Genomic DNA, 1,297 nt, shown 5'->3' on the forward strand with positions numbered 1-1,297 from the left:
AGTTCCTGATCTGTTCGGTGGCAGCAGATCGGACTTGCCCGGTGGAGGCGTATTTGAGTTCCTAATCTGTTCGGTGGTAGTAGATCGGACTTGCCCATTGGTGGCGCATTGGAGTTCATGATCTGTTTGGTGGCAACAGATTGGACTTGCCCGGTGGTGGCTCATTGAAGACTGATTCATCAGAGGATCAGAAATTTATCAGTCCAATATGAATAACAGTGATGAGTACTCTCTTAAGCCAGAAAAGACGTGGTCTATTATCAGGCCAGTAGATTATTTTCTTAGGGAGCAATGGTTGTTGTTAATTTTGATAGGAATCACCATTGCATCGACTCTCTTTATCCTTCAGCGTGGTTTTTTGGCTTCTAATGTTAATGAAAATGGAAGGTTTGTGCCCAACAAACCCCATCGGGTTGTTTATGTGACGCCTGTTTCTCAGTGTGCTCAGTATCATTCGGGTTTGATGGTGAATTCAGGGGCTAAAGTGCTCCTAGGTTTGAAGAGAAAGTCCCTGCTAGTTGTCGTGACGGGTGGAGCTGACAGGCTCATGAGAAGAGGCGACAGTGTTATTGTTGTCGACAATTTCTTCACAGGAAGGAAGGAGAATGTTTTGCATCATTTTGGCAATCTGAGGTTTGAACATGATGTTGTGAAACCCTTATTGTTGGAGGTTGATGATGAGGGTAAGAGAACAACCGAAACTCTAACTATGGGAGCAAATGTTGAGGTTCGGAGTGCTCGAATTTTTAATCCGCGAATGTGCCGTGATGATGGTCGGGTTGCAAGTAATTTTGTTGCTCAGGCTTTGCGCAAGGAGCCTTTGACAGTCTATGGAAATGGGAAACAGACACGAAGCTTCCAGTTCGTTTCTGATCTAGTTGAAGGCCTTATGCGACTTATGGAGGGCGAACATGTTGGTCCTTTCAATCTTGGGAATCCTGGAGAATTTACAATGTTAGAACTAGAACAGATTGAAGAAGGAAAGGATGACTCTAATAGTGATTGGGACATTCCATTGCTAATGGAAGAAAACAGTAAGGAAGATGAAGAGTAGGAGCAGAAACAAGAAGAAGAAGTAACATGAGATGTAATCAATAATGCAAGCCCAGAAAAGGCTGAAATAGACAGATTTGAGGTAAGTTCCCTACCAAGGAGATCAAGTAGGAATACTCGATTACCTTCTAAATTGAAAGACTATGCATTAATGTCAAAGATTGTAAACATTGTAGAACCTGTAAATTATGAGGAAGCAAGTAAATTTGATGCATGGAGGGTTGCAATGTATGAGGAAATATAA

General features: G+C 42.3%; 1 pseudogene; it reads left to right on the top strand.

Moving 5' to 3' along the window:
- The first annotated feature begins 208 nt into the window (after positions 1-208).
- LOC149218373 (UDP-glucuronic acid decarboxylase 2 pseudogene) lies at positions 209-1,054 on the top strand (annotated as a pseudogene).
- Positions 1,055-1,297: the final 243 nt, after the last annotated feature.

Source organism: Pinus tabuliformis, chromosome Q (genome assembly GCF_031772625.1).
Source record: "Pinus tabuliformis cultivar Carrire ecotype Pingquan chromosome Q, CPIR1, whole genome shotgun sequence".
Lineage (NCBI taxonomy): Eukaryota > Viridiplantae > Streptophyta > Pinopsida > Pinales > Pinaceae > Pinus > Pinus tabuliformis.